General features: G+C 37.9%; 1 long non-coding RNA gene across 1 annotated transcript in view; it reads left to right on the top strand.

Annotated features, from left to right (window-relative positions):
- The window catches only part of LOC129393528 (uncharacterized), a 299,465-nt gene extending 276,420 nt beyond the window's left edge, over positions 1 to 23,045 (top strand). Inside the window, exons 7-10 of the long non-coding RNA XR_010108853.1 lie at positions 10,867 to 10,912; positions 12,636 to 14,389; positions 18,902 to 19,078; positions 20,423 to 23,045. This is a non-coding gene — a long non-coding RNA (uncharacterized LOC129393528). The remainder of the gene's footprint in view (positions 1 to 10,866; positions 10,913 to 12,635; positions 14,390 to 18,901; positions 19,079 to 20,422) is intronic.
- Positions 23,046 to 23,548: the final 503 nt, after the last annotated feature.

The following is a 23,548-nucleotide window of genomic DNA, read 5'->3' as shown; positions in this document are numbered from 1 at the left end:
AATTCAGTGCTTGGTTGTGTCTTTTCCCAGTACCAATTACAGTAAGATTCTTGCTTCCCTTTATCTAGACAGTAGGTTCCTGTTGATATAAACTAATGCTATATCTGATTCTGTCTACTCAGCCTGGGGGATTAGGGAGACTACAGTTGGAGTTTCATCTAGATGGTGGAGTTTTAGGAGATCCATGACTCTACCAAGCTATGGGACCCATAGGAATGAAAGCATAATCTAAAATCGAAGGTTGTATGTGTGTGTACATGTCTTTACCTTTGCGCGTGCATGTTTTTATGTGTCTTGGAAGTAGGGTGGGGTTTAAGGCCAGAGAATAGTGTTCAAACTATCTCCATAAAGGGAAAAGCTTGGGAGGGACGTTTCATAAGCTAGAACACAAGCCAAGGAACTGAAGGCCATCCAGAGTGGTATAGCTACAGGTGATAGATCATGTTAGTCAGGAGAAGGCAGAGGACTCTTTTACATTAATACACTGTATGCAACAGAAATGATAGCTAATCTCCATTTAAGACCAATCCTGTGGTTTGGGCAGGTGGCAAAAAATTCTAGGAAATGGTGATAAAAGCTGAAGTCATGTGGGTCACAGTATCTTCCTTCTGTGCAGTTAGTCCTTTAGGACCATGACTCCCCGCTAGGGCTTATAAACAGAATTCAGACCCTTGGAGAGGGTTATGTAAAGGCTAGTCAGCGAGCCAGTTTCCAAGACAGGAGGTGATAGGATTCAGGGCATGTTCTTCTACCCGTGGGTAAATAGCAATGCCAATCCAAAAGCCAAAGCTGAAGCCTAGTAACAATGTGGGAGCCAAAAGGATGGGAGGTGGAGAGAAGGCCACAACTCAGTGCAAACGTGCTGCTGGAATCCTGGATTCTTGGATGAATCCCACAACCAATGCCAAAACCCTTTCCAGAATATCCCAATGTGCTTGTTTCCTGGGTGAGAGATGGCTCACCAGAGGAGCTGGACTGAATGAGTCTGGGTGAGGGACCATAGTACTTGCAGCCCCATGAATGAGGAAGGCAGGATCTATGAGCAGAGCCCATAGATCTATGTCTACAGCTGTCTTTTTATTCCATGAACCAGAGTAGTCTCACCCTCTTCAGCTTCTTGTAATGGAGTATCTCCTTCCAGCACTTCACTGAAACTCCTTCTTTGAGGATCACAAGAGCTTCCCAATAGGTAAATCCAGAAGATTTTTCTCAACTCCCATTTTCTTTTTGCCTCAATCAACTCGATTGGCCAAGCCCTCATTACTTGACATTTTTCTTCCAATTCTTTTTTTTTTCTTTGAGATGGGGTCTCACTGTGTTGCCCAGGCTGGAGTGCAGTGGCACAATCTTGGCTCACTGCAACCCCTTCCCCCCAGACTCAAGTTATCCTCCCTCCTCTGCCTCCTAAGTAGCTGGGATCACAGATGCATGCTACCATGCCCAGCTAATTTTTTTTTTTTTGTATTTCTGGCAGAGATGAGGTTTCATCATGTTGCCCAGACTGGCCTTGAACCCCTGAGCTCAAGTGATCCACCCACCTCAGTCTCCCAAAGGGATGGAATTACAGGCGTGAGCCACTGTGCCCAGCTCCAATTCTTTCTTGTTCTCTACATCTTTGGTTAATTACTCTCTCATGTAGGAGAGCACCTCTTTCTCATTCTCCTGCAAGAACATTTGGGGGTTCTTGTGACTTTGCCCTTGAAGACTTGCTCTTCTCCGCTTTTACTCTCTTTTCCAAGATTTCAGTTATTCTCCTGGCTTCAATTATTTGTTCTGCATGGATGATTGCAAAGTGTGTACCACCAGGCTTGACGTTTCTCTGTTCTTTTCAGTCCCATGTAGGAACTCTGTTTGGGAGCAAAATAATGATATATACAATATATAATGAAATTAGTATGTTTGAATTTAAATTAAGAAGATCCAATATCTGAGAGAAGCTGTGCTGCTGTACCCCCAAATAGGCAAAAACAGTGAAATTTACAAAGAAATTAATTCAACACAAATAGGTTTCTTTAAGATAGAGTGGATGGTTATTTTTTTCATTTTTCAATAAACTTGACCACAGAAACTGAATATATATCTCCTTCACACAAGGAAGTTCCCCACAAGTTCAGTTTAGTATCACCTTTATCAGGATGCAAGATTTTCCCATTAGGCTTCCCCTGCTTTGATCTTGTCTATTAAGGGGTGAGGGCCCTTCTATATATCCAGGATTGTTATGTGGCAGGAGGTCCACAAGAAATGAGTGTGAGCCCGTCTCCGAGACAGTCTTTCTCTTCATTCTTTGTATAATACAGCAGCAGGTTCTTGTTTCTCACCCATCTAAGCCCTCCTCTCTGTATAGTTCTTTTAAAATTGCTCCTCTGCTTTCTCTCTCTTCTCCCGCTTGGATCATCCTAGAGGTAAAAGCCCTGGAAAAATGTCTCTTAGAAGAGAAACTGCAGCTGGCACTGAGGTTGGCAGTTCACATTAATAAACTTTTGGCAGTTTCAGCGTTGGCTAGGGGGTATTAGTGCAAGAGAAAATACACAGAACAAGGTTAATATTTTTAGCTGTAAACCTTCTAGATATGTTTTATGCATGCTTGGTAGAAAATCAATTACTATTAGAGTTATCACCAGGGAAGGGCAGCAAGGGCACCAAATAAGGTAGTTTAGACCATCAGACCACCCCAACAACAAATGACAAGGTCTTGGAAATGTGGGGAGGTGGAAGTATATGCCTAATTTGGGTGGGAATGTAGGTAAATTGATAAGCTTGCCAAGGGGATGAGACTGGGTAGGAATTTGTGAGGATACAAAACAAGAAATACAGACTAGAATGTTCTTGGGTTTTATACAAATATATAATAAAACCAGCACTGAAAACATAATGTCAAGCACTCTTCTGAATGTACTCTATGTATTACCCAATTCTCACAGCAGTTCTCTAAGTGACAAAGTATATACACTTTACAAAGGAGATATTGAGACACAGAGTAAGTAGCAGAGCTGGGTCTTTGAACTAGATCTCATAATCTTAATTGTTACACTATGATCCTGTAAATCAAAGAGTGAGAGTCGGATAACTTCTGGGGTTCTTTCATCGTTAATAAATGATGTGACTGTCTTAGCTTGGGCTGCTATAACAAAATACCCTAGACTGGATGGCTTAAACAACAGACATTGATTTCTCACATTCTGGAGGCTGGAAGGCCCAAATCAAGATACTGGCTGATTCAATTTCTGAGGAAGCCTCTTCCTGGCTTACAGACAGCTGTCCTCTTGATGTGTCCTCACATGGTGAGAGAGGAAGCTCTGATGTCTCTTCTTCTTATAGGGGCATTAATTCCTCATGACCTCAACTAAACCTAATTACCTCCCAAAGACCCCATTTTTTGCTACCATCGCACTGGAGGTGAGGACTTCAACATATGAACTGGGGAAGCGGAGGTGGAGACACAAACACTCCATCCATAACAGTGACTGTGTTTTCTCATGGTATTATCTGTTTTGCATGGTTGACAATAGGGCCTGGAGGACACTGTAGAAGAGCAGACAGAGACTCAGGCTTGATTGCCTGGTGCCATGCGTAAGCCAGCCCAGGAATGGAGCAATCTGAGCAGCTCACTGCCTGGATTTCCCTCCTTGCCCTTCATGTCATCCTGGAGACTTGAGCCCTCCTCCGGGAGGGAGAAGAACAAAGGTTAGGGTTAGCACTGCTCACTTGAAACTTCATGTAAGTAACTGCTAAATTGAACACATATGAGTCATGACAAAATCAAAATGCAACATTTTTATCTTCTGCCATTCTTTTATATATTACTCAGTAGGGGCAATCTTCTCTTGCCTCCAGAGAAAGACTCCAGAATGTTCCATGGTTTCTGCCCATTCTTATTTAATGGACTAATGGGATAACACTCAATTTAAGTTGCAAACAGTGTAATTTTAGTATTTAGAATGCCAAGCTCCATAAACATGTACTACTTCAGTGAGTCCTTATGACCCGAAAGAGAACATCTCATATTTTCTTCACAGAAGTCTATTTAACAGCAAAAGAGAGAAATAGGTGTATTCCTACGGGGAGGGTCTAGTGTGGGTTCTGGGAATGTAGTCCTTGTGTAGATGCAGCATGTAAAAGTTTTCTTTGATAGTTTATATTTTAACTTAAAAGTTTGTATCAGTCTTTTACTTATCTCCATTATGTATCAGTATTTAAGAATGATACAATGTTAAAAACGATTAACTGGGGAAATTATTACACATTTCTTTTCCCTCCCTCCCAATCTCTGAGTGTAGTTCAGAGTCTAAGAAAACACTTTGTGCTGGCCCCGTGATGTTGTGTTATCCCTTCAAGCTACTGCCTGCCTCCGGCCTAAAATGCGCAGCCCAGGCACAGATGACAAATTTTAACATCTATTTAAAGTCTGTGATAGGCACATAGCTTTCTGTTGTGTAACTTTATTCTAAATAATAATAAAAAATATGGGTACATAGTAGGTGTATGTATTTATAGGGTACATGAGATGTTTTGATACAGGCATGCAATGCGTAATAATCGCATCATGGAAATGGGGTGTTCATCACCTCAAGCATTTATCCTTTCAGTTACAAACAATCCAATTATACCCTTGTAATTTAAAATGTACTATTAAGTTATTATTGACTATAGTTATCCTGTTATACTATCAATACTATACTTCCTGGATTTCTTTATAAGCTTAAAATATTTCATATTCATAAAACATGAATAAAAAAAATTAAAGCAATATTCTCCCAAAGTACTATCTATGAATCCAGACTTATCTCCTTATACTTCTCTTATAGTTTCTTGAATAGAGTGTGCAAATTTATGATATCAAAGTTTTACTTATTGCATTCCCTGGCATGGAATTTTATCTTTCTTTTTTCTGCTTGTCTGAGTCTCACCCTTTTTGTGAGACTCAATTTAAATTTCATCTCCAACAGAAAGCCATGCCAGATGTCCTTAATCCTCATTAATCACTTTCTATTCTTCTTTTTTATACTTTTTGTGACTTAGAATGTCAAGTATTTTATTTTTAAGCTTATAAAATTTGAAAACAAGATAGCCTAGGTTAAATAATATAGTATCCAAAGCTGAATGTGCTCATTTAGAGCTTTTTCTCTGTTTGAAAATACAAAAACAACTTCCTAAAACTCCTAGGTGAGAATACCTCTGTTTGGATGATCTGTGATTAGATGAACTGTTGATAACATTCCTTTTTTCCTTAGTAAGTGTTTCAGAAATTCTAGAATAGATGCATTTTTCTAACCTTACACAGACTATTTTATTCCAAGTATCTCCTGAGAGGCATATAGCACATACAGGAATCCATCTCCATCCTTCTTAGATTCATATGCTTCAAAAATCAGTGAGAAAATGCCCACCATACTTTGTTCATCAACAGGAAGAAGATTGGATTAGCATTGAGTTGTAAGTGCCTTCTAATTGTCTTAATGAGTTCTGTTAAAGAAAAAAAAATCAATAATACTTGTTAAATTATGGGAAGGAAACCTGTATCAGGACCATTGAAATAGGTACAGGGACCACTGCAAAGATGTCTTGCACATGAAGAGAAAGATTGGGTTCAATTCTGAATACAGCATGGGCAAGTGAGAACTTATAGCCATAGAGCAGGGTGTGGGGTAATGGATGGACAGTTACTAGGGGAAACATCAGGGTAAGGGGGATTCTGACTAAACCGACCTAACAGGATTCTTCCTGAAGACAGGCCAGGGTGATCAAACATCACCTGAGGGATGGTGGAGGATAAGGAACCTGATCAGATATCAAAGGTAATCAGATACTGAGGGTGGGGAGAGTCTTGCTAAGCTGACTTAAGAGGGCTCTTTGCTAACACTGTATTTTACAAGGAAGTGCACAGATGGGCCTAGGAGAAGGTTCAAAGGCCTGATTAAAGTTTGGCCAAGCAAAGAACCTTTGTCAGTTTACTCATGCAGATGTGATCAGGTATCAGGAACTTGGTTTTATCTAGCACAGGAAGCTGCTTCTCACTCTTGTGCAGTCTATTTATTATGGGAATTGTGGTAGGATGTTGCCCTCAGATAAAGCAAACACTGACTCTGTTATGAAGCTGCTTGAAGGGCTTCTCCCCTGCCATGGCATGGGAGACTGAGCTGAGGAACAGGGGAGTGAATGCTCCCAGCTGCTCAAGGGGTCAACAGTGGTGAGTCTTACTTGGGCCAATCAATTCTTTTGCTAATACTTGGGACAGTCAATTCCTTTGCTAAACAGCTGAACTGTGTACTACCTGGTCTATTCTTGCATCCCAATCTGCCTATCACGGTTATCCTTTTCTTGTTCTCCCTTTCCCTCCCCAGTTAGCTGATAAGTGCCAGAGTAGATACTTTAAAAGTGTTAGAATAAGTACTTGAATTATATGAGAAAGAGAGTTAGTCAAACATTATATCAATTGCTTTCATGAAGATGGGTGGGAGATGGTTCATATTAATGTATATTACTTGCCAGGTGAGTCTTTGCAGGAAATCATTGAGTATCTCTTCTTTGCACTTGAGATGTAGCAATGTGCAAAACAGATGGTGGTGGTGATGGTGATGATGATGATGAAACCATACCTCGTCCATTTGGATGTGGTAATAAGTACTTCTCATCAGTCATGTCTTACCTGAGGCACTCAGTGAATCTTGCATATTGAAGTGTTTCCAGTAGTAGAACTCAAAGCACTTACCTCATTGAGTGCCATGATTAGATATATTAAGGCTGTTGCTTGGCTATCAGAAATAAGTGCTATCTCTAGGGCTGGGCGTGGTGGCTTACACCTGTAATCCCAGCACTTTGGGAGGCTGAGGCAGGCAGATCACCTGAAGTCAGGAGTTCAAGACCAGCCTGGCCAAGATAGTGAAACCCCGTCTCTACTAAAAATACAAAAATCAGCTGGGCATGGTGGCACGTGCCTATAATCCCAGCTACTCGAGAGGCTGAGGCAGGAAAATCGCTTGAACCCAGGAGACGGAGGTTGCAGTGAGTGGAGATCGGGCCACTGCACTGCAGCTTGGGCGACAGAGCAAGACTCGAGACTCCGTCCCCCCACCCCCAATCCCCCCCGAAAGAAAGAAAGAAAAAGAAAAAGAAGTAAGTGCTATCTCTTAATCTCCTACGCAAGTGATTGGTAGGAATTCATCCTCTTATGAGATTGTCTGGTTAGGCTTTTGCTGAGAATGGATACTATTGAATGTAGGGCACAGATTTGTATTCTGGAGCAGACCACAGTAAAACTGTGCCAATATTCTAAAAAGAGGAACTCCATAATAAAGAAAAAGCAAAATATAAGAACCATACCAAGAGATACAATAACAGAGTAAGAGCAAGAGGTAACGGTGTTGCATCTCCAGTAACAGAATAATCCAGTGTGAAACAGTTCCTTTTAATGCAAAAGTTGTGATTTCAAGTTTTTAAAAATCGTGTTTTTCTTGTTTATAAAGTAATACATCCCATTAGAAATATTAGAAAATTACTAAAAGAGAATTAATATAGGGGCTGATTCTGGATATAAATTCCAATTAGAAACAGATAGTAAGTGGTCCTTCCTAATTTCTCCTGGAAACTTTCCCTATTAGGTAAAGATTCATATTTTATTTTTCTATGTATAAGGTACTCTATGCTTTGTTTTACCAGCCTTGAGAAAAAAGGCTTTTTTTATTCTTTATTTTAAAAAGCTATAAAGCATGTATTTTTCTTTAATTCTTTAATATATTTTTGTAGAAAGGTTGAAAAACACAAAAATGAATAAAGTTAAAATTATTTTTAATCCCACTATTGCTAACATGCTAGTATTTTGATGCATTTATATATAGATTATGTATATGCATATGCATATATGCCATGTACATTCCAACATATACATGAAGAATTATAACTGCATGGAAAATGTTTATAATGTATTGCAAACAGAGAAAAGCAGGATAAAAAATCTTTTACATGGCTTGATCTCTTTAAAATTCTTCAGCATCATGTACTTAATAACTTCATGATAGTTTCCCATTTGGATGTGAACTGATAACCTTTTCAGAAAGGATGGAACGACTCTTAATAAATTCAGGAAATTCTCTCTATTATGAAATGAGGGGAACTTGTCTACTTATTGTTTTGTCTCTTCTTGATAATTCCATCTCTTTTTGTAGCACTTTCAAGCATCCAGAGCATGTAACAGAAAATTTATTGCCTGTAGAGGTTTTAGAATTGGATACCAATATCAATATTTTAATAGTCAATATTCATAATATTAACATCAATATTCTGAAGGTAAAATTAGAAAATGGAGAGAGTCACAGACTTCCTTCATATAGTTAGAACTTCAAAAATTAAAACATAGCTGGGAGTGGTGGTTCATGCCTGTAATCCTAGCACTTTGGGAGCCTGAGGCAGGAGGATTTCTTGAAGTCAGGAGTTTGAGACCAGCCTAGGCAATATAGTGAGACTTCGTTTTTCTGAAGAAATTTAAAAAAAATAGCTGGGTGTGGTGGCACATGCCTTTAGTCCCAGCTACTTATGAGGCTGAGGTGGGAGGATCACTTGAGCTTGGGAGATCGAGGCTGCAGTGAGCTGTGATCACACCATTGCACTCCAATCTGGATGACACAGTGAGATCCTGTCTCAAAGAAAAAACAAGAAAAGTAAAAACAGCTTGCTTGTTTCTCTCCCAGTACCTGATAAAATAGGAGATACATTTCTCTTGACGATGACATCTTAGAGTCATGATCAAATACCTCCTTAGTCCTACAACACAGAGAAATGGAAAAATATTCCATGCTCATGAATTGGAAGAATCAATATCCTCAAAATGGCCATAGTGCTCAAAGCAATTACTGGGAATAAATCCAAAGGAAAATAAATTATTCTATCAAAAAGATGCCTGCATTTGTATGTTTATCACAATGCTATTCACAATAGCAAAGACATAGAATCCATATACGTGCCTATCAATGGTGGATTGGATAAAGAAAAAGTGGATGTGTACACCATGGAATACTATGCAGCCATAAAAAAGAATGAAGTCAGGTCATTGGCAGCAACACGGATGCAGCTGGAGGCCAGTATCCTAAGTGAACTAATGCAGGAACAGAAAACCAAATACCACATGTTCTCGTTGATAAGTGGAGCTAAACACTGAATACACGTGGACATAAAGATAAGAACAGTACACACTAGGGACTACTAGAAGGGGGAGGGGTAGAGCAGGGCATGGACTGAAAAACTACTTATTGGGTACTATGCTCATTACCAAGATGATGGGACAATTCATGTCGCAAACCTCAGCATCATGCAGTATACCCATGTAACAAACCTGCATATATATCCCTTGAATAATATGTGTGTGTGTGTGTATATATATATATATATATATATATAATTATTATTTAGAGTCCTAAACTCTGTGATTCCCCAAAGCCAGTGCATAGATCAAAGTAGCTCCAGACTGACACTTTAGGGAGGCTTTTAAAAAGGACTGATTCCTGGACCCTGGTTCGGTATGTCTAGAGTAGGACTGGAAGTCTATATTTTATGAAGTTTCCCAAGTGATTCTGATGAATAATCCAGTTTGAGAACCACTGCCCTGGGAGCTGTAGTGTAATCCAATTATTTCCTGGCTACTGGAAGGGAAGAGGTGAAGATGGAGTTTGATTTATTATATGAAACATAGGTTCCCCAGAGAGGGTCTCCCTGGAAGACATTTAAAAAATCTATTTCAAAATAGTTTTTAATATTTCATTGATTGTCATTCTAAAGCCATAGCAAAGATGATGAACTTTGCAGGTTACTTCCAACCATTCAATTTTATAAAATTGTGTGTAGTTCTATAAATGTTGCAATGATCTTTAGAAAAAATTTTCCCTCTAGTTAAGAGTGCATTTCCTTCCCACCCATTAAGCTAAGCAATCATGACATGTTCACACCCCTGAGCACATTTAGTTCTTGATAGAAAATTAGACATTTAGTTTATTGTGGGCACTTAAAGTCACTGGAGATTTTATGATGACTTTTATTTCTCAAAAAAACTATATTAAACATAAAACTAATATTTATTTCCTTCATTTTTATATAATTTGCTTTGTAAATATATAGCCTTTTGTCTAATCTTACACAATAAATGACTTGTTTTGAACAGATGCCTTACTTTAATAGGATCTTATGTTCTCTCTTTGAATATTTTCATACATTTTTAAATTAAAAAATCACCTTAACCAAAGATGTAATGTATTCTACAATATAAAAAGTGCTGTGTCCCAAATTTTCAGTCATTGTAACACTCTAGCTAGTGAAATTACTACTGTAGTGGAAAATTGAGTTTCAGCTCTACATCACTTCTGCCTGCTGTGGGGATCTGTTCTTGTCCAAAACGAGTGGCCCTGGTGAGTCTGTCAATTAGTATATCTACTGCTTTGTTCTCAGGGGTGAGCATGTGAGCTCAGGTAGACCAGTTATAACAGCCTATAGTTCTTGGAGCAGTAATTGGCTTAGAAATGAGCATTAAAATGATCAATCTGATGTTGGGTGAGAGAATTATCCTTTTTTTAAAAAAAAAATCCTCCTGAATTGGCTGAACTGGAAGAATGTGACTCTAGGTCAATTAGAAGTAGTTTTTCCCACCAAATGATGAAAGTTTGTTTGAATAAAAATTGAGTATTTGGAGAGAGGCAGAAAATAGAGATGGGGAAAGAGACTTATGATGTTCTAGATCTAATTGCATTGACTAGTGAACTTCCAGCAATGTGAAGTTCCTGAATTTGTTTTTTAAGTGATCTTGAATTGAATTGACAAACAAATTGAATTGAATTACACACAAAAAAAATCTTGACTAATGCAATTATTTTCTTCATTTTCCAGATGAGTAAATTGAAGCCCAGAAAGGCCAAGAAACTTGAACCATTTAGTAAGTCAGACTTAAACTCATGTCCTTACACTCTAAATCCTGTGTTCTTTATATCATGCTTTCATTCCTCAGCGTCTACTAAAGAAGTCTGGTATTCAGGAAAAACGTGACTTAAGAAGTAAATATGGCTGAGAATGATATTATACAAAATAAAAAGTTAGCCGAATTGCTTTTGATCCAAATGTATGCGAATCTTTGCAAAATTACAAGGGTCTAAGGTGTCAAACATTAAAAAACAATAGGCTAAATACTTAAAATGAGAATTTAAATTTTATGTTATCCAAAGACAAGCACATTTTGTTCAGTAGTCCTTCAGAATTTTAAGTAAGTTTTGTTAAATTATGGGCAGCAGACACAAACCAATAATGCACAAATCTGCCCATGCTCTACTCTGTAGGCTAGCAGAGATATCCTGTTGCAAGTTAAAATTTTACAAATAGCAGGACCTCATGACCTACCCTTAAATTGATGGGCTAGTTTGAATGACTAAAACATATGTATGTGGAATTTTTCAATCAGACAAAGTGATGTAAAGAGAAAATGAAGTTCTCTTTACTATCTGAAGTTCACCTTTACCATAGTGACAGATTAAAGCTTGTTTCTTCAGGGCCCTATTGTACCTGGAAGTGTTCTTTGATTTTCCTTTTTTTTCTCCGAATCTACCCCTGTTTGTCTTTGACAGAATACCTGTGAGAAAGAATCTGAAGAGCATGATGTTTAACCCTTGTACATTTAAGGAAGTATTAAAGGAAATAAATACAGGAGAAAAGTGAACTGCTAAACATGCCTGAATACATCCTGTCATTAATGTCTGGATTTTATTTTTTACTTTTAATACATATGTTAACATTTTTAATGTAATAACTAATGTATAAAAATCACAATAACATTTACGTAAGTTATATAAGGCATATCTGTGACTCCATCACTGATCTTACCTCAGTCAGCCCTTGCAGGAATGTGATTGTCCCCAAGCCCAGCCTGTGCCTCCGTTTTAAGAGGTAACTAACTCCTCTCCTAAATTTTTTGCTTGTCATTCTCTTACATTTTTAGAAGTAGTTTAGTTCTTTTTAGTTAATGTTTCCCCAACAATAGCATTGTATACTTTTGCTTGATTTTGAACATTCTATTTGTATCATGCTATATGTCATCTTCTGTGACTTATTTCATTTCACATTATGTTTCTAAAATGTCTTTCTATGCTTGTGAGTAGCTTTAGTTCATTCATTTTTAGGTTGTGTAATATTCCACTGCATAATTATTCTATAATATAATTCATTTAGTCGCTCTCCTGTTGTTGGAAATTGGAAGGTTTTTTCTTTTTTTCTTTTCAATTTTTACTGATACGAAGGATACTGTGATACATGTTTTATTCATTTCTGTTGGTATACATGCCCAACAATTCTTCTAGTTTCTAGGGTACCTAAGAGTGGAATTGCTTGGTCTTTGCATGTAAACTATTTAACTTGATATGAAGGTGTCAAACTGTTTTCCAAAGCGATTAATTTGATGTGTGTTCCCATCAGAAGTGTATTAATATCCATTCATTCAAATCTTTACCAATGTCTGGCAATGTCAGACTTCTGTATTTTTGTGCATTTAGTCTTTCACGGGTGTACTCTCTTCCTGATGTCTATTCTGTTCTGGTCAATAAATTTGACTCTGTGTCTATACCACACAGTATTAATTATTCTACTTTTGCCTTTTTTTCTCTTTTTGACAGAGTCTTGATCTGTGGCCCAGGCTAGAGTGCAGTGGTGTGATCTCGGCTCACTGCAACCTCCGTCTCCCGGGTTCAAGTGATTCTCATGCCTCAGCCTCCCAAGTAACTGGGACTGCAGGCACGCACCACCATGCCAGGCTAATTTTTTAGCATTTTAGTAGAGATAGGGTTACACCATGTTGTCTATGCTGGTCTTGAACTCCCGAGCTCAGGCAATCCACCCATTCAGCCTCCCAAAGTGCTAGGATTACAGGCATTAGCCACCGTGCCTGGCCGGCTTTTTATGCAACTTGTCTTGACAACAAATTATCAATGTTCTCAAAATACACTTTGGGATTTTGCTTTTCAAAAGAGGCCAATGCCACCTCAATCACAGCTTTCAAACCTCCTAGCTCAAGGTTCAATGTCCTTTTCCTAGAGTCAGACAGTTGGCCCTGCCAGATTGCTGTGCACTGTCTCAGAGTATGATAGGACAATATTGGAGGTCCCAGATGTCTGCTCCTTCTGTCTCCAAGAGCCTTCCTGGTCAACACCGTGTTGGCAGGTCAAAATATGTGCTGCTTGGCCATTTGCCCTTTTATGCATGATCCTGTAAATATCTGTAAGCCACAACTTACTTATCTACTCTCCCAATTATGAGCACCCAGGTTACCTCCAGTTGCTGGACACTACAAACCACACTGTCATCTTTGTGCGTATATGCTTACAAGCCTGTGTGAGGATTTATTTGAGATATATGCCCAGGAATGAAATGGCTGGGTCATAGGTTATGTAGATACTTTATCTGCTTAAATAAGAACAGCAGCACCAATGTACACTTTCACATTACTCAACATCTTTACCTATGTTTCTCTGCATGCACAGGTATAAAGTCTGGAAAATTACAGTTTTGGCCTTACTCACACAACTTCCTGAAAATAATTTCTCAACCCTAGTCCCCATACACCATGAAAAGAGCCTTTCCTTATGACAATGTGGACTTGTGCTTCTTTGCCCCACCAGGTCCCTATCTTTCTTTCTGCCTCCTCCCTATGCATGAAGCACCTCATCCTCAAATTTGGGGAGATCCTGTCCAATTTAAAAATTCTGCTACTCAATCATACTAAACTAGAAAGCTATGATTGATTTTGATGAGTATGACTATCTATTTGGGGTGGGAAGAAGAGATGAACATGGTTTGTTTTTTAGATGGTAAAAACAACTAAATAGAACACTAAGAGATGTGAGCAAGCACTAGAGTGGTGCCAAAATTGTTCTTCGCTCTGATCCCTCCGTTCAACAGATCTATAAAGCCCTTCCCAGTCTCTCTTCAGATGCCAGGGCTACGGGATTCCACTGGCTGTAGCACCTCATCGCCTGCTGTAGGCTCCATGACTCGTTTCCAGTCTGCCATCTTGTGGTCCTTCCTGTTGCTGCAGTCATACTGGTTTACCGAGAGGGCAACAGTGGATTTAGCAGACTTCAGGTAGCTTGCGTCACTGCTCCTGTCTCCGTGTAACTCACAATAAAGAGATTTTGGCATCAACTGTGAGCTTAGGGGTAGAAGAAGGGTATATGTTAGGAGGTGGGAGCGGAATCAATTCTTCAAATCTTAATGATGTAAGTCATAAAGATGTTTCCTCGAGCCACTGTTGATTCATTGTTAATGATTCATTACTGCGTTTTCTGCAACACTAAGAAACCATTGCTTCTACTAACTTTATAAAAAACATATAAGATAAAGAACAAGTGAAAATCCAGATTTTTTTAATGAGGTATGTATACCTTCGTGGAAAATTTGAAGACAGAGACAATGTTTTACTATTTTCATTTTTGCACCTACAGTTTCTAGCATAGGCTTGGCATCTTGTAAATATTCAATAAATGTTTGTTGAATGAGTGAGTTAATTGATTCTCCTACCAGTCTGAGCTATCAGTTATGTCTCTGTGGCTAGATGGACACCATGTCTTCCATCCCTGCCAAGAGTTCAACTGAATTCAAGTTTATAAATGGAAATGTGTGTGTATGAAGGAATTAAAACAATTCAGAAAATATAAAGTTTTAAAAACTACCTTTCCTAGACATAGTCATTGTTAATAATTGGGTATGTATCTTTCTAGACCTTTTCAATATTTCTATGTATTTACATATATAAATATACAAATCTATACACACATATAGATTTATTAAAACATAAAAGGGGTTTCTTTGGGAAATAGTTCTTGAATTTGCTTATTTTTCTTACAGTTAATACGTGTAGTAGATCATTCTATGTCCATATGTAGAAGTCTATAGCATTCTGTTTGGCAGATGCATAACATTACATGGTATAAATGTCTCATAATGTTAAAATCATTTCCCCTTTAGTGGAAATCTTTGTTCTTACAATGTTTTCCTGTACAATTCTTGGCCATGAAACTTGGTACACAAATGTGTCTTTCTATAGGTCAGTGTCCAAGAAGTGGGGTTGCTGGTCAAAGTATATATTGTATTTAAAATTTTTCACAAATACTCCTAAATTTATTATGAATTTATACAAAGGCCTTGTCTTACAAATTAAGATTAATAAGAAATACTGAAATCATTATTACTTTTTAATTTTTAGGGATGTGTTTGACATGATCCTAAATAATGTGGCTGGCTGAACTTCCTGCTTCCTAATCATTTGTATATCTTCTAGATACTTCTATATATGCTGGCTTGAAAAACTGGCACAGAGAAGCATAACTGGGCTTGATTTTTTTTTTTCTCGTTTCTCCTATGGAGAATTCTAAGCAGCAGGTAGCACCCTGGAGCACTGTGTTTGAGCTCTGAGAGCGGTCCTTCTATGGATTCAACTGGTTCACAAAAGAAAACTTTTGCAGTATCAATATTTGATATATGTTTGACTTCAAATTATTACATGACATTTCTTTTTGTCATGAAAAATGAATACTTATTTATTATAGAAAATATTAAAATGCAGAAAAGTGTTAAAAATATAGAAATAAACTATAGTCTCATAAACCAGTGATAACTAACCTTAACATTTTGGTTTATATCTTACTAGATGTATACTGTTTTTAAGCAAAATTGGGATGACACTATATTACCATTTTATAATCTGTTTTTTTCTCTCTACCTAAAAATATATTACAAACTTTCTGCCATATTAATATGGCATCACTTCAATGATTGGTTTAGAGAAAGCATAACCATATAACACTTTCAGCTTACTCAGAATTTACAACTAGATCTCTGATGCTTCAAACTCATTTAAACACATGTGATCTAAGGCAGATAAATCCTACCTGTATGTTTGTATGTTCTCTGTCACTAATTAGAATAGCTATATCTTTCTGAGTAGTTACTACATACTAAATGTTTTGCAAAGCATGTGACATTATTTCTAATTGTCAAAACTACCTTCAGAAGTAGGTATTATTGTCAAAATTTTGCAGAAGAGGAAACTGAGATTCAAAGAGATTCAGCAAATTGCTCAAGGACGCACAGTGAGCAAATGGTAGGGTTTAAATTAGAATCCAGGTCTATCTGCTTGTAAAACTGTTGCTTTTTAAAACTCTATCTGCTGTTTTGATCCGCATAGTATTTTCAAGTATGACTTCTGTTCTAAAAGTCGCTAATATTAACTTCATAATTGAGTTGAAAGTAATTTCTGAAAGGAATTAAGACGCTTTATTTATTTTTTTTAGCTACGTAAAAAAGTTAAAGCACAGTGTTTATTCTCTTTTCATTGATGAAAACAACCCTTTGCTTGGGGATGGGCAGAGAACTTCTGTAACAATTGGAACTAGAGCGCCATCTGTTGACTGTAGAGTTCTAGGCATTTAATACAGGAAAATTACAAATCTGATCATCACTATTACTTTCCTCAACAAAGAAAATGCCCTCAGCTGCTGGGCGCGGTGGTTCACTCCTGTAATCTCAGCACTTTGGGAGGCTGAGCGGATGGATCACCTGTGGTCAGGAGTTCAATACCAGGCTGGCCAACGTGGCGAAATTCTGTCTCTACTAAAAATACAAAAATTAGCCGGGCACTGTGCCGCACACCTGGAATCCCAGCTGCTAGGGAGGCTGAGGCAGGAGAATCGCCGAACCCCGGAGGCGGAGGTTGCAGTCAGCCGAGATCGCTCCTGCACTCCAGCGTGGGCGACAGAGTAAGACTCCATCTGGAAAAGAAGAAACAGAAGAGCCCTCAGCAGCAATCTTGGATGAAAGGTCATTAGTTCTGACTTTAAAAGATCAATTTATAATTGATTTAAATTTCACTGAGATGAAATTTATAAAACATAAAATCAATCATTTTAAGGTGGACAACTCAGTGTAACCATCACCTACTTCTATCTAGTTCCAAAACATTTCCATCACCCCAAAGTAAAGTCCATTACCCATCAAGCATTTTTTTCTTGTTACCCCTTCCTCCACAGCCCTGACCACTGTCAATCTGCATTCTGTTTCTATAGATTTATCAATTCTGGATACAGCATTTCACATACATGGAATCATACAATACGTGATGTTTTGTGTTTCGCTTCTTTCATTCAACATGTTTTGTAGATATAGCCATATCGTAGCATGTTATCAGTACTTCATTTCTTTTTATGGATGAATATTATTCTATTTTGTAGATATATACACAACAGAATATATATATGTCCCACAGTCGGTTTATCTATTCATCTGTTGATGAACATTAAGGCTGTTTCTACCTTTTGGCAATCGTGAATTGTGCTGCTGTGAGCATGAGTTACATTTACTTATTTGAGTATCTGTTTTAAATTCTTTGAGTAAATATCTAGGAATGGAATTGCATTAGCCCTGATTTTAAAATAAAAATGTGGATGAGAAATACCTGACAATAGACTCAAAGATGTTTGATGCAAAGTAAAATAATTATTTCAACAGCGGGAAAAAAAATCAGTAATGAATCTAAGGATGAATATTTTCTTACGCTTATTCACCACAGTGAGTAAGAAAAGTCACAGTGAGTTGAAAAGTCAGCCTGGTTTGAAAAAGTCACTTAACCTCAGCAGCCCTCAAATAACTTATCTTTACAATGAGGCCAATGCAACTTACCTCATAGATTTGTCCTGAGGATTAAATTAGAAAACACAGTGCTTTGCACAGTGCCAACAAACGTCAATTTCCTTGTCCTTTGTTTCTGCCATGACAGCTGATTCCATTTACCTGGAATTTCAGAACGGTGTGCACTTTCACAGCAAAAACAGTCTCTCAGTAATGAGAGGAGAGTTGAAGGGAGTGTTGATCCACGCAGTTGCTTAGCGTGATAGCGATATTGTTTATCTTCCCCTCTGTGGCTCTCTGTGTCAATGTACATGAAATTTAGTTATTCTCTTCTGGATACAACTTACTATATTTCTGTCTTAAGAGGAGTTCATCACTCTGAAAATGATCTCAGAAGGACTTGTGAGATGTTTAACAGAAACTATATTTTAAAAACATTTTGTATTTTACCTAGCAAACATGCTGATTCTTGTTTTTCAAAATGTAATGCTCATGCAAAGGAAATGCAAAAGTATATCCAAGGTGTGATTAACTTTCAGGTATTCCTCTGAAGCTTGCTGAGTTGCAAAATCTGTGTGCCCAAGAGAAACCGTATCTTTGCAACCTTGCAAATATAGTCTGAATCTTAGTTTTGAGGAAATTTTAATTGTAAATGATTGAGGGAAATGCTTATCTGTGAGTGGCTTGACTTGGTGGGCACATCTATTTCCAAAATAAAATTAACTTCAGGGTTTCAAAAAATCTCTCTCTCTCTCTCTCTACCTGTCTCTTTCTCTCTGTCTCTTTGTGTGTGTTTATGTTTTAAAGATCAAGGCCTTTATAGGAGGAAAATGAGAAAAGCTAAGCCAATCTTAGAAAGAAAGAAATATCTATAATAGGATGTACAACATACAAAATAAATGCAATTTGATGCATTTTTTTCCAGAAGGGCAGGACAAGAGACAAATAACTGCCCCCAGGGACTCACTCAGCCATGACCTATGCTTGAACACATAGATTTCACCTTGAACACTAGCTGTTGCACATTTAGTTAATGCTAGATGCTATATTCTTTATCTTCTTCTGCCAGGACACCATCTTGTCTAGGGAATAATATTATTCCCAATTTATAGACGAGAAGACCTGGACTTACTTAGAGAGATAACTAACAGGTTCAAAGTTTACAATTCTATGGTGGAAGAGCTAGGATTTTATCTAGGTCATTGTAACTTAACCCCTATTTTTTTTTTTCTCTCTCTCTCTCCCTCTTTTTTTGTCCTAGGGTGAAGAAGAGTGCTCACCAGATTCCCTTCTGGTCTGGAAAAAGAAATCCCTTCTTTTGTGGATGTCATCTCTACCATCTCTCGGTGAAAAATATTTCAAGAGAATCCTAAGATGGAGAGAGCATTGGAAGTCATCCGGCCCAATTCCCTCATGCAATTCAAAGCTTCTTTGTAAGGTAGGGCACCATTTACTTTTATAAGGCCAACTTTGCGGAGTTTACTACTTTATAAAGCAAGCTATCGAATATTTACAGCTACAATTGTGAAGAAATACTTGATAAAACTCTTTGAATGACCAGTTTTGCCTAGTAAAACCTTAAAATTACTTTTTAGTTATCTCATTTATTAAATTGTTCCTTTGTTCGTTCACTCAAAAATATTAATTAAGCCAGGCTTGGTCTTATTTAGCTTTGAAATTACAGTGCTGGATGGTTGTGAATGCATACTTTATTCTACAAACCCCGTTGCTTCTAGTTCATATGGAATTTGCAGGTAACTGAAACTCTTTGTCTTTTTTCCCCAAGAACTGTTGCTTAGTCAGATCTGTTCTATTTAACCTGCAGTTAAACGTTTCCCTTAAACTGAAGCATTGAATTGTTCAGTTTTGACCCTTCTGCCAGTTTTTTGAATGCTGATTAATACCTGAGAAGGTACTCTAGTTTTCTGGTGTCTGCAAGATTGGTACACATGCTGTCTGTGTCTTCATTTATATGTTCACTAAACATACTGGATAGAAGGGGGTCAAGTTCAGAAAGCTGAGGTTCTGTAGTACAGATCTCTCCAACGTTTTGACACCTAATATATTACTTAATATTTTTCTGAGTGGATTTATTCAAAGAAATGAATCCAACAGCCTACATGCCTTAATTTTGCCTAAAACTATTCATGAGAAGTAGTTAAAAGCCTTGCTAAATTCCTATGAAAGAAGCTTGACCTCCTGGTGTAATTGTCTCAAGCCTGCCTTGCTTGGCCAAGGACCCAATCTTTAGGCATAATCCCAGAAGATAGGGTCAAGTTCAGAGGCTTAAAGTCACAATATGAGGAGAGATACAAGCAACTCTCATAAAAGTAGAAATGACGTCCATCTTGTATGACTTTATTTTTGGTTAATCTTTACTGCCTGTAATTATCTACCATCTCATGTTTGGGATAGCCACAGCATATTTTAAGTATAATCTTCTAGAATTGTTCTTGGAATAAATTACTTTCCTTAGGGCAAGTTGTGCCATTATTTTTCTTCTCCCTCTGTGCAGCTCCATGATCTTCAATTGTCACTTAGGTTAACGCAGTCACTCATAAAATGTCAGGCTCCTAGAGGCTAATTCCTCTATGTCAGAAACTTGGGACATGTTTTGAAATACTCACTGCTTCCTAATATCTTAGTTAAATAATCAATTTAGAACTTACTCTTTTTCAGTTTCAGTAAGTATGATTTGCATTTATTTATGGGAGTCAAGCAATACTGTTTAATCTCTATCATTTTTTTGCAAGTAAGATGAACTTTTTCTTTTATTTTTTAGAAAAATGACCCCAGAAGTTTGTTTGCATCATGAAGATCAGATTTTGAGCGATCCAGTCTGGCTCTTCCCTGTACAAAACATTCCTCACAAACAGAATATGGACAATTGTTAAATGTCAAAGGTAAAGTTATTGTGGGAACTCCTTCAAAAAGTTCAAGTGAGAGCCCATTCTATGAGTGACCATTTACATCTAATTTTTTTCTGTGCTATGTTACTTATTCTGAAGTGGTTGATCCAATTCCTAAAAGGGAATATTTCATTACCTTTTATTTCCTATAGCATCCATTCTGACCCCTTTTCAGTTTAATTATTCCCTGATTCCAGTCTTCATTCACGCATTTATTTGAGAAATATTTATTGACCAACAACTATGCCAGGTCCTGTTCTATGTGTAGGGACTATAAAGTTGAACAAGACAGAGGAGGTACTGGCCTCAGAATTTACATTCTAGTAGATGAGAAAGTAAAAATAAACACATGAAAACATGAATGAACCGGATATTATAGACTGTGATAGGTGTAGTTTGGGTAAAGCACAGAGTGCAGTAGTAAAGATAAACTGGACTCAGAGTGGGGCTATTTTAGATGGAATGGAAACCTCTGAGGAAATGAAATTTGAGCTGAGACCTAAAAGGTCACCCAAGGACTCATGGGAAAACTCAGTTGTTTCTATCAAAATTTAGCTTCATGAACTCCAGGCCCTTGCAAATGATGGTTACCAGGTGAGAAATGTCTCACTGGCAACAGAAGTTGGCAGACCCAGCTCCAGTTCCATCCCAGCCAACATACCAATGTCATTAAAATAAGGCCATTCATCAAGGTGGAGACTATTACTAGAAACAAGCATTCTAAAGTGCCATTTGAGTGCCAGGCTCTCAACACTGGGCATAGCACTGCTCCATGAGGCTTTTGAGAGCATGTACTGACGCATGACCAAAAAAATTAAGTCCCATGTAAGTGACGCAACTGCTCCCCAATTACTGTGGAAGTATCTGCAGACTAACTATTGTGCGCGTGTGTTTGTTTGCTTTAATGAATAAATTCAGTCAACCAACCATCTAGCTATTGACTAAATCCATTCTCTTTCTTCCAAAATGTCTATTGGCTGAAGTTTACTGGTTTTTATTTCTATTTGCATACATAATTTTCTAAACCCCATTCTTATGGAACCTTCTCTAAGTTCCTCTCTATGGCCCTGTCCATGTTCATATGGATACACATAAAGACACAAATACACCAAACTAAGTTTAGAGCAGTCTGGTGCCTGCCTAAGACTTCGGCCTCATCTCCTGCTTCTACCCTCTTTAGTTTAGGAAAAACAGGTAACGTTGCTGAGTGCCAAGTATTGTGCTAGTAGCTTTGCATGCATTTTTTCATTTTATCTTCACAAGTTTCTTCTATCACCATGATCTGTATGTTTGACCATGCTGTTTCCTCCACCTGAAATTCCCTTGGTGCTCTGCCTGGGGAACTGTCACTCATTCTTCAAATCTCAATGGAATGATCTCCTCCTCTGGAAAGCTCTCCCTACTTCCCTAGGAAGAAGTAATCCCTTCCTCAGTTCTGCTTTGATTATAACTTTATAAGCACCTATCACTCTGCATGGTATTAGTTCACTGTCATGTCCATTTCCTCCAATGGGATGTAAATTGCTTATGGGTAATAATTAGGCTTTGAATCATTTTATGATCTGGCCTAAGACAGTGCTTGGCACATACTATAGGCTCATCAGATGATGGCTGAGTAGAATTAAATTGAATCAAGTTCAAGTTATCACTTTGATGTTTATCAATTAACATGTGTAGTGTGTTAAATGGTGGTCACTGAAAACATATGTCTGCACCCTAATTCCTGGAACCTGTGAATATAACCTTATGTGTTAAGAAGAAATATGACCTTAAATGGATATGGAGACAAGAAGCTTATCCTGGATTGTCTGAGAGGGACCTAGATGCAACCACATGTATTCTGATAAGTGGAGAGAAACAGAAGAGGAGGATGCAATGTGACCCTGTAGGCAGAAGTTTGAATGGTGCAGCCACAAGCCAAGGAGTCCCTGGGGCCATCAGAAGCTGGAAGAAGCAAGGAATGGATTCCTTCCTAGTGTTTGGAAGGAGTGTGCACTTGCCAACACCTTGGTTTGAGACTTCTGGCCTCCGGAACTGTGACAGAATAAATATCTGTTGTTTTGAGCCACCCAGTTGTTGCTAATTTGTTAAAGCAACCCTAGAAAATTAATATAGCATCCACAATAAAATTTCTCAAAATATATGTTCCTGTGAAATGGAAGAGTTCTAGGGATCTAGTAGCATATACGGAACCCAGATAAGTTATACAAGTTTTTCCCTGAAAGTCTTTTCAGATTCTTTAGCGGGCTAAGGTGCATTGTGAATCCCAAAAACTTTAGCGTTTTTCAGCATCTATTATCACATAATCCTTTCCCCACCCATGGAATTATATACTAACCTGTTTTTGTAGATGTTGATGTTCTGTAGAACAGAGTTTTGGGGTCTGTATGACTTAAGATCCTTCTACAATGGAACACAGTGAGGAGGGTATTCAGAGGAGTCATAGAGGGCATTGATCTTGCAATATATACTCAGGAAATTACCATGGGCAGAATAAAATGCTTTTGAAAATATTTAATGTTTGCTTGGCATTGTTTCTCTTGGGTTTAGCTTTGCAAAATTTTCCTCAAATATCATTTTTCTTGTTGCCATGCAGCCAATTCACTTCCCAAGGCAAGTTGGTGATTGGCCTAAGGGAAACTATTGAGAAAAAATGGACAGCTCAAGATGTGGTTTGAAACATTGATGTTCTTTCTTGGTGCACTTAACTCCTCTCTCTGCTATTATTTTTCTTCTTCACTCTCCTGGAATCTCCCTCTTTCCCAGTGTAAGTGAGAGTCTAATAGCTCATGATGCAGCTTGGTTTGTTGTGTATTGAAGTGACCGTAGCTGCATTTGTTTTGGCAAACCCATCATCATTTGTCTGAGGCATAACAATGGCCTCTTTATTGATTGTTTAATCCAGTTCCTGAGGCTGGATTAAATAAATGAGACAATTGAACCTCAGATAGGTAAGTGACTTGGCCTTGGTCACCTAGCAAGGCACTGCTAGCCAGACA

Source organism: Pan paniscus, chromosome 10 (assembly GCF_029289425.2).
Source record: "Pan paniscus chromosome 10, NHGRI_mPanPan1-v2.0_pri, whole genome shotgun sequence".
Taxonomy (NCBI): domain Eukaryota; kingdom Metazoa; phylum Chordata; class Mammalia; order Primates; family Hominidae; genus Pan; species Pan paniscus.
The sequence above is the reverse complement of the archived record's forward strand: the minus strand, read 5'-3'. Positions and strand labels throughout refer to the sequence as shown.